The following is a 10,495-nucleotide window of genomic DNA, read 5'->3' on the forward strand; positions in this document are numbered from 1 at the left end:
TCAGCTGTATGGCTTTATCTGGCTGGTATTAAAATTAGGGGGACCGCACGCCGTTTTTTTAAATTATTTATTTATTTATTTTACTGCACAGTATAGACACGCCCACCGGCTGCTGTGATTGGGTGCAGTGTGACACCTGTCACTCAGCGTGGGGGCGTGTCTCACTGCAACCAATCATAGGCGCCTGTGGGCGTGGAAAGCAGGGAATATGAGATGGCTGTGTACAGAGCACAGCGCGCCCGCCGGTATAAAGGCTCGGTCACGCTGTGCGGGCCGGCCAATCACTGCAATTCCACAACTAACAGGGCTGTGGCATTGCAGTGGTCTGCCAGCCAATCCCTGCATGAGGGCTGGCTCTCAAAAGAGCGCCAACATGCAGGGATGAAGACCACGAGTAAAGCACGAGTATTGCAAAATTACTCGGTACCCGCCGAGTAGCCCGAGTACAGTGATACTCGTGCGAGTACCGAGTAGTAACAAGCATACTCGCTCATCACTAATAATTAGGCTTACTGTATTGCCTAACACTCATACTTCTTAGAAAATTACACAAAAATACAATAGCATGATCTCATTAGAAAAAGGAAGAAATAATAATGGCAGCAATTTATAAATATCACACAAAGAAGAAGAATAAAAATAAAGAAACGACTCTACTTCTAGTAATATTACATTACACAAATATTCTTATTTAAGGTTTCTCACTTGTTCAAATAGATCTACTGGGTATCATCTGCACAAGCAGAACATATCTTAGCACGGTGATCCATACAGATTGGTTTCTTGCATTCCACACACTGTAGAGCTGATCTCTGACGTCGCAGTCTTCATCTTTTTTATTGTAACGATCATCGAAATCCTCATCTGTAAAATAATTTACATGACCGCCAAAAAATAATATTGTCCCTGTGCTGCCCCAGTCCTCTGCTGCCCCGGTCCTCCCTCTGCTGCCCCAGTCCTTCTTGTGCTGCCCTGATCTTTCTTGTGCTGCCTCGATCTTCTTTGTGCTGCCCGGAGCCTCTCGCTGTTGCCCCGATCTTACTTCTGCTGCTCTGGTCTGCTGCCTCTCCAGTCTCCTGCCTTGGTGGTGTCTTCTAGTTGCCTGCCCCCTGGTCTTCTGCCCAGGTCCTCTGTTCATCTGCTGCCCCATACCTCAGCTGGTCTGCTGCCCCAGGTTTTGCTGGTCTGCTGCCCTGTTCCTCTGCTGGTCTGCTGCCCCAGTCCTTTGCTGGTCTGTTACCCTGGTTCTCTGCTGGTCTCTTGCCTTGGTCGTCTACTGGTCTGTTGCCTCGGTCCTCTGCTGGTCTGTTACCCCGGTCCTCTGCTGGGCTGTTGCCTTGGTCGTCTGCTGGTCTGTTGCCTCGGTCCTCTGCTGGTCTGCTGCCCCGGTTTTTGCTGGTCAGCTGCCCCAGTTTTTGCTGGTCTGCTGCCACGTTCCTCTGCTGGTCTGCTGCCCCGGTCCTCTGCTGGTCTGCTGCCACGTTCCTCTGCTGGTCTGCTGCCCCGGTCCTCTGCTGGTCTGCTGCCCCGGTCCTCTGCTGGTCTGCTGCCCTGGTTTTCTGCCGTTAGAAAGTAGAATGATTTTTTTTGTTCCTCTCTCTAATTATTTACCTCCTCCCCACCCACTTCTGCCGTAGAGTGCTATCAGGTTAGTCGCTAGAACTAGATTTGTTAGGGACAGTAAAAATATACGGTAGTAATCATAGTCTTCTACAGTATTTTTTTACTAAATAGAGTCAGGGTTAGCATGGCGTTACACTTGCGAGTCTCGCAATGCATCACCCTGAACGGCGGGACACTCTCTGGACAGAAGCAGCTCCGCTGTATAGAAGTACATGAAGCTGACCCACTCCTGTCAGGAGAATGTGCGGCAGTGCCAGGTGATCCATTGCGAGTGATTCGCCAGTGTAACACCGGCCTCAGTGTCAGTTGCGGGAGCGCAGTACTTTTTTTTTGTAAGTTCCTTTTTTATTTTACCAAATTTTAATATTCTTCTTTTCCTTTTTTCCAGATTTGTTTCTTTGGCGCTAAGAAGTTAAAAAAATTGACACTAAACATCCTCACACGCACGTGCACATATTAATAAAATTTGTTATTTTACACGCATACACAAGGACCCAATCGTCACAATTAAGTTCCAAAGATAGTATTCAGTTGAGGAGGCATATGCCATCTTTGCTTCCAATACTGATAGTGAAGGAGAAGATCCTACGTTCTTTTATTCCTCCCATTTCTCTTCTTCCTCCTCCGGTGACGCAGAAGCACCACGGAGAAGGCACAGGAGAAAAGGTTGTCTAGAGCCTAGGGTAAGTGACCCCTAACCCAGCATTAGTGCTACTGACCCCCAACCTAGCAATAGTGACCAATGGACCCCCGAAGACTTTGCATCACGGATTTCTGATTTTCAAGACAAAACAATCACTGATCGGGGAGACCAGCCAGAGAAAAACACTGCCGGCAGCCAGCGTGGGCGCTCAAGACAGTGAAATCCTAGGTACATTGCCCCCTGGGAAATATGGAAATCAAAAAAGTCTGTGGAGCCTCTGTTAGGAGTCTCAACACAGAAACCAGCCAGATATCCCTCCGGGAAGGACCCAGCCAAGGAGTGGCTCTTTTTAGGAGACCACCATAACCACCATATTAAGTGGCCCTTTAGTCAATATCCAACTTTTTGACAAGTTTAAAGATATGACAAGGGAAATACCAAGGTCAGGTATCCATCCACAGACAGCTGTTTCGGGGTATTGCCCCTCATCAGTGTGGAGTAGGATTGTGGCCAGGTGGGAGCAATGCCTAGTAGACCAACAAGACAAAAAATGGCCTTGGTATTTCCCTGAAAAATACTAATACCAAAATACTAATTTGCCTAATAATTCTGCACATAGTGTATAAACTATGCGAGAGTACCTCAGGGTACACTCACAGATTTAGAGTTTACAAAGGAAAAGACACCTGGATCCAACCCTAAGGCTATGTGCGCACGTTGCGTATTTTCATGCAGTTACGTTGCGATCTGCACCGCAGCGTAACTGCATGCGTCCTGCGTCCCCTGCACAATCTATGGAGATTGTGCATGAGACGTGCGCACGTGGCGTATTAGAACACAGCGATACGGCTGCTGCACGAATCGCTGCGTTCTAAGAAGTGACATGTCACTTCTTTCATGTGCTTTGCATGCTGCCTATAGGGAGAGGCAGCATTCAGAGTGCACGAATTCTGCAGACACCTGGCGCTTCATAACGGAGCTTTTCAGCTGCGCTCTGAAGCGGACCTTGTACGCTGCGGTGCAGAGCGCACACGTGCGCCGCACATAGCCTTAGATTGCCCATCTACTCTGGGGGTGAGTGGGAAAGTCATGTGGGATTTGATGTACCCACTGCTGGAAAAAGATTATCACCTGCATATTTATAACTTTTATACCAGTATCCCTCTCTTCAAGTCCCTCTCTGCCAGAGCTACCGCAGCGTGCAGCACTGTGCGCAGAAACCATAAGGGCCTTCCTATGTACCTAATTGTGCGGCTGCTCTAAACAGGGCGGGAGCACAGCCCAATGTAGTGACAACATGCTTGTGGTCAAATACAAGGATAAGAGAGACATCTTTTTCTTGACTACATGGCCTTGGCAACACTACCACCGCTGTTCGAGGTTTCGTGCTATCATGATGTGCAGGCAGCACCAACACCTTCCTTCAGTTCCAGAAGGTAGTGATCAAGGCCTTGATGTTTGGAAGTGAGGAAGGACAACATTTGCCAGGTGAGGTCCCTCAACCAAAAGAAATTCGCAAAAGAGGTGCTGAGTGTGCTACGAAAGAGAGATTGGGAAGGCCACTATTTTCCAATACGACACCTGCCACGACAAACCTGGACTGTGCATGAAAGACTATTTCAGACTCTACCACACATCCATGGACTGATAAATTTACATGCCAACCTAACATTCCGTACACAACTCTCACACACCAACCTTACGTATTCTACACTACTCACACATGTCAAGCTGACTAAGGCTATGTGCGCACTAGGCCGTTTTACCCGCGGATTTACCCGCGGTTTTGCTGCGGAAATTTCTTGAGATATGTTTGAAATCTTTCTGCAGACATTTCCCAGCAAAACCTATGGGAAAAAAATAGCTGTGCACACACTGCGTTTTTTTCTCAAGAAAATTCTTTGTGAAGATTTTCTTGAGAAAATTTCTTGAGAAAATGTGCATGTCACTTCTTTTCCGCAGGTAGCTGCGGTATATCCCCGGTATTTCACTCCATTCACTGAAATGTAATCGCGAAATACCGCGGGTATACCGCAGGTAGCAAATGATGTGCGGTATACCCCCGGTATAGCCGCGATTTACCTGCAGTAATGCTCATCGCTGCCTGCGGTTTTGCAGGAAGTGATGTCATTATGACAGAAGAGGAAGCGGAGCAGAGTAAACACAGACGTCACACTCCCTGGATGCCGCACAGACGCACTTCCGTGTGACCTCCGGCGGTGCCTGTGCAGTCTGTGTCCCGCTCCGGCCCCGCGGCTGCCTGCCCTGCAGTGTTAGTGTCTGCCCGCAGTGTCAGCAGCTTGTCACCCTGCAGCGCAGGCAGACACTGACACACAGCAGTGCGTGCAGCCGCAGGGATGACGAGCGCTGCTGTCAGGAGGTGAGATGAGATCATTACCTGCTGTGACGATCTCCTGCCTCCTGACGTCACCGCGGTCACTGCTATGCCCGCGGCCCGAGACTGTCACTAGCGGTGACGTCACAGGCTCTCGCGATACTGTTGACAACGCGGCGGGCATAGAAGTCAGTGACAGTGCTGATGGCAGGACTGCAGGAGATCAGGATTGGCACGACTAATGGATGCGCCACTTCTGGGGCGGCTGCGGCCTGCTATTTTTAGGTTGGGGAGTGTCCAATAACAGTGGACCTCCCTAGTCTGAGAATATCAGACCCCAGCTGTCCGCTTTACCTTGCCTGGTGATCCAATATGGGGGGGACCCCACGTTTTTTGTTTTAAATTATTTATTTAATGTAAAATAACAGCGTGGGTTGCCCTCTGTTTTGGATTACCAGCCAAGGTGAAGCTGCCAGCTGTGGTCTGCAGGCTGCAGCCGTCTGCTTTACCCTAGCTGGCTACAAAAGATGGGGGGAGCTCACGTAATTTTTTTTTAATTATTTATTTTTCGGCTAAATACAAGGCTAGGCACCCTTTAATGCCACATGAAAGTCACTAAAGGGTGCCAGCTTAGAATATGCAGGGGGGTGGAACATTATATATGTCTTTCTCATCTATCTATCTATCTATCTATCTATTCATCTATCCATCTTTCCCTCTATCCATTATCTGTCTATCTATCGATTATCTATCTATTATCTATATTATTTATTGCAGTTCAGCATAAAAAAAACGCAGGGACCAACCTGCGGAAAAACCGCAGCAAAAACGCATGCGTTTTTCCCGCGGTTTTCGTGCGCTTTTTTACCGCAGGTGCGGTAATCTTCAACTCCCAGAAGTTTCTCAAGAAATTTTCTTGAGAAAAATTACTTTTCTACTGCGCACATAGCCTTAGGGGTACTTTACACACTACGACATCGCAGCTGCGATGTCGGTGGGGTCAAATCGAAAGTGACCCACATCCGGCGTCGCTGTCGATACCGTAGTGTGTAAAGCCTTTTTGATGCGATTAACGAGTGCAAAAGCGTCGTTATCGTATCATCGGTGTAGGGTTTGACATCTCCATAATGCCGATGCAGCAATGGTACGATGTTGTTCCTCGTTCCTGCGGCAGCACACATCGCTGTGTATGAAGCCGCAGGAGCAAGGAACATCTCCTACCTGCGTCCCGGCTGCAATGCGGAAGGAAGGAGGTGGATGGGATGTTTACGTCCCGTTCATCTCCGCACCTCCGCTCCTATTGGCCGCCTGCCGTGTGACGTCGCTGTGACGCCGTACGACCCGCCTCCTTAGTAAGGAGGCGGGTCGCCGGCCAGAGCGACGTCGCAGGGCAGGTGAGTGCATGTGAAGCTGGCATAGCGATAATGTTCGCTACGCCAGCAATCACAAGATATCGCTGCTGCGACGGGGCGGGTACTATCGCGCTCGGCATCGCAAGCATCGTTGCAATGTCGCAATGTGTAAAGTAGCCCTTACTCTACACCACTCACACATGCCAACCTGACGTACTCTACACTATTCACACATGCCAACCTGACATAGTCTACACAACTTACACATGCCAACCTGACGTACTCTACACTACTCACTTTTGCCCTTGTGAAAATGAAAAAATGGATACTAAAAACATTTTTGCAGGATTTTGGGTTTTTTTTCATTTTTACAGCGCAACATTATAAAATTCCCTGGAGCATCTAGGGAATGAAAGTGCTCACCATACATCTAGATAAGGTCCTTGGGGGCCTAACTAGGAGGCTGTAGTGTGAATCCTGCCTTCCCAGGAGGCTGTAGTGTGAATCCTACCTTACCAGGAGGCTGTAGTGTGAATCCTACCTTACCAGGAGGCTGTAGTGTGAATCCTGCCTTCCCAGGAGGCTGTAGTGTGAATCCTGTCTTACCAGGAGGCTGTAGTGTGAAGCCTAATTACCAGAAGGCTACAGTGTGAATCTTGCCTTACCAGAAGCAGTAGTATGAATCCTACCTTACCAGGAGGCTGTAGTGTGAATTCTGCCTCACCAAGAGGCAGTAGTGTGAATCCTGCCTTACCAGGAGGCTGTAGTGTGAGTTCTGCCTCACCAAGAGGCAGTAGTGTGAATCCTGCCTTACCAGGAGGCTGTAGTGTGAATCCTGCCTTACCAGGAGTTGTAGTGTGAATCCTGCATTACCAAGAGGCTGTAGTGTGAATCCTGCCTCACCAAGAGGTAGTAGTGTGAATCCTGCCTTACTAAGAGGCTGTAGTGTGAATCCTGCCTTACCAGGAGCTGTAGTGTGAATCCTGCATTACGAAGAGGCTGTAGTGTGAATCCTGCCTCACCAAGAGGTAGTAGTGTGAATCCTGCCTTACTAAGAGGCTGTAGTGTGAATCCTGCCTTACCAGGAGTTGTAGTGTGAATCCTGCATTACCAAGAGGCTGTAGTGTGAATCCTGCATCACCAAGAGGTAGTAGTGTGAATCCTGCCTTACTAAGAGGCTGTAGTGTGAATCCTGCCTTACCAGGAGGCTGTAGTGTGAATCCTGCCTTACCAGGAGACTGTAGTGTGAATCCTGCCTTACCAGGAGGCTGTAGTGTGAATCCTGCCTTACCAGGAGGCTGTAGTGTGAATCCTGCCTTACTAGGAGGCTGTAGTGTGAATCCTGCCTTACCAGGAGGCTGTAGTGTGAATCCTGCCTTACCAGGAGACTGTAGTGTGAATCCTGCCTTATCAGGAGACTGTAGTGTGAATCCTGCATCACCAAGAGGTAGTAGTGTGAATCCTGCCTTACTAAGAGGCTGTAGTGTGAATCCTGCCTTACCAGGAGGCTGTAGTGTGAATCCTGCCTTACCAGGAGACTGTAGTGTGAATCCTGCCTTACCAGGAGGCTGTAGTGTGAATCCTGCCTTACCAGGAGGCTGTAATGTGAATCCTGCCTTACCAGGAGGCTGTAGTAGTGTGAATCCTGCCTTACCAGGAGGCGGTAGTGTGAATCCTGCCTTATCAGGAGACTGAAGTGTGAATCCTGCCTTACTAGGAGGCTGTAGTGTGAATCCTGCCTTACCAGGAGGCTGTAGTGTGAATCCTGCCTTACCAGGAGACTGTAGTGTGAATCCTGCCTTATCAGGAGACTGTAGTGTGAACTCTGCCTCACCAGGAGGCTGTAGTGTGAATCCTGCCTTACCAGGAGACTGTAGTGTGAATCCTGCCTTATCAGGAGACTGTAGTGTGAATTCTGCCTCACCAGGAGGCTGTTATGTGAATCCTGCCTTACTAGAAGGCTGTAGTGTGAATCCTGCCTTACCAGGAGGCTGTAGTGTGAATCCTGCCTTACCAGGAGGCTGTAGTGTGAATCCTGCCTTTCCAGGAGGCTGCAGTGTGAATCCTGCCTTACTAGGAGGCTGTAGTGTGAATCCTGCCTTACCAGGAGGCTGCAGTGTGAATCCTGCCTTACCAGGAGGCTGTAGTGTGAAGCCTAATTACCAAAAGGCTGCAGTGTGAATCTTGCCTTACCAGAGGCAGTAGTATGAATCCTACCTTACCAGGAGGCTGTAGTGTGAATTATGCCTCACCAAGAGGCAGTAGAGTGAATCCTGCCTTACCAGGAGGCTGTAGTGTGAATCCTGCCTTATCAGGAGACTGTAGTGTGAATCCTGCCTTACCAGGAGGCTGTAGTGTGAATCCTGCCTTACCAGGAGCCTGTAGTGTGAATCCTGCCTTACCAGGAGGCTGTACTTTGTATCCTGCCTTACCAGGAGGCTGTAATGTGAATCCTGCCTTACCAGGAGGCTGTAGTAGTGTGAATCCTGCTTACCAGGAGGCTGTAGTGTGAATCCTGCCTTATCAGGAGACTATAGTGTGAATTCTGTCTCACCAGGAGGCTGTAGTGTGAATCCCGCCTTACCAGGAGACTGTAGTGTGAATCCTGCCTTATCAGGAGACTGTAGTGTGAATTCTGCCTCACCAGGAGGCTGTTGTGCGAGTCCTGCCTTACTAGAAGGCTGTAGTGTGAATTCTGCCTTACCAGGAGGCTGTAGTGTGAATCCTGCCTTACCAGGAGGCTGTAGTGTGAATCCTGCCTTACCAGGAGGCTGCAGTGTGAATCCTGCCTTGCCAGGAGGCTGTAGTGTGAAGCCTAATTACCAGAAGGCTGCAGTGTGAATCTTGCCTTTACCAGAGGCAGTAGTATGAATCCTACCTTTCCAGTAGGCTGTAGTGTGAATTCTGCCTCACTAGGAGGCAGTACTGTGAATCCTGCCTTACCAAGAGGCTGTAGTGTATATCCTCCCTCACCAGGAGTCTCTAGTGTGAATCCTGCCTTACCAGGAGCTGTAGTGTGCATCCTGCATTACAAAGAGGCTGTAGTGTGAATCCTGCCTCACCAAGAGGTAGTAGTGTGAATCCTGCCTTACTAAGAGGCTGTAGTGTGAATTCTGCCTTACCAGGAGTTGTAGTGTGAATCCTGCATTACCAAGAGTCTGTAGTGTGAATCCTGCCTCACCAAGAGGTAGTAGTATGAATCCTGCCTTACTAAGAGGCTGTAGTGTGAATCCTGCCTTACCAGGAGGCTGTAGTGTGAATCCTGCCATACCAGGAGGCTGTAGTGTGAATCCTGCCTTACCAGGAGGCTGTAGTGTGAATCCTGCTTTACCAGGAGGCGGTAATGAGAATCATGCCTTACCAGGAGGCTGTAGTAGTATGAATCCTGCCTTACCAGGAGGCTGTAGTGTGAATCCTGCCTTATCAGGAGACTGTAGTGTGAATCCTGCCTTACTAGGAGGCTGTAGTGTGAATCCTGCCTTACCAGGAGGCTGTAGTGTGAATCCTGCCTTACCAGGAGACTGTAGTGTGAATCCTGCCTTATCGGGAGACTGCAGTGTGAATTCTGCCTCACCAGGAGGCTGTTGTGTGAATCCTGCCTTACCAGAAGGCTGTAGGGTGAATCCTGCCTTACCAGGAGGCTGTAGTGTGAATCCTGCCTTACCAGGAGGCTGTAGTGTGAATCCTGCCTAACCAGGAGGCTGCAGTGTGAATCCTGCCTTACCAGGAGGCTGTAGTGTGAATCCTGCCTTACCAGGAGGCTGTAGTGTGAAGCCTAATTACCAGAAGGCTGCAGTGTGAATCTTGCCTTCCCAGAGGCAGTAGTATAAATCCTACCTTACCAGGAGGCTGTAGTGTGAATTCTGCCTCACCAAGAGGCAGTAGTGTGAATCCTGCCTTACCAGGAGGCTGTAGTGTGAATCCTGCCTTATCAGGAGACTGTAGTGTGAATGCTGCCTTATCAGGAGACTGTAGTGTGAATGCTGCCTTATCAGGAGACTGTAGTGTGAATCCTGCCTTACCAGGAGGCTGTAGTGTGAATCCTGCCTTACCAGGAGGCTGTAGTGTGAATCCTGCCTTACCAGGAGGCTGTAGTGTGAATCCTGCCTTACCAGGAGGCTGTAATGTGAATCCTGCCTTACCAGGAATCTGTAGTAGTGTGAATCCTGCCTTACCAGGAGGCTGCAGTGTGAATCCTGCCTTACCAGGAGGCTGTAGTGTGAAGCCTAATTACCAGAAGGCTGCAGTGTGAATCTTACCTTTACCAGAGGCAGTAGTATGAATCCTACCTTACCAGGAGGCTGTAGTGTGAATTATGCCTCACCAAGAGGCAGTAGAGTGAATCCTGCCTTACCAGGAGGCTGTAGTGTGAATCCTGCCTTATCAGGAGACTGTAGTGTGAATCCTGCCTTACCAGGAGGCTGTAGTGTGAATCCTGCCTTACCAGGAGCCTGTAGTGTGAATCCTGCCTTACCAGGAGGCTGTACTTTGTATCCTGCCTTACCAGGAGGCTGTAATGTGAATCCTGCCTTACCAGGAGGC

Source organism: Anomaloglossus baeobatrachus, chromosome 4 (assembly GCF_048569485.1).
Source record: "Anomaloglossus baeobatrachus isolate aAnoBae1 chromosome 4, aAnoBae1.hap1, whole genome shotgun sequence".
Classification (NCBI taxonomy): domain Eukaryota; kingdom Metazoa; phylum Chordata; class Amphibia; order Anura; family Aromobatidae; genus Anomaloglossus; species Anomaloglossus baeobatrachus.